We start from the raw sequence: 273 nt of genomic DNA, 5'->3' as shown, positions 1-273 counted from the left end.
ATCCTGGAGGCAAAATGGCTAATTTTGAACGCTTTTTTGAATCTGGAAACTTTCTATTGCTGGGCATAATTCGGAAATGGTCCATTTTCGGTTAAGGGGGTCAAAAGACACCCTACCTGTGAAATTGGGAATTATGCCCAGCATGGGATAAATCCTGGAGGCAAAATGGCTAATTTTAAACGCTTTTCTGAACCTGGAAACTTTCTATTGCTGGGCATAATTCGGAAATGGTCCGTTTTGGGTTAAGGGGGTCAAAAGACACCTTCCCTGTAA

This window comes from Frankliniella occidentalis, unplaced genomic scaffold, assembly GCF_000697945.3.
Source record: "Frankliniella occidentalis isolate FOCC.00 unplaced genomic scaffold, Focc_3.1 Scaffold224, whole genome shotgun sequence".
Lineage (NCBI taxonomy): Eukaryota > Metazoa > Arthropoda > Insecta > Thysanoptera > Thripidae > Frankliniella > Frankliniella occidentalis.
Note: the sequence above shows the minus strand (reverse complement) of the source record.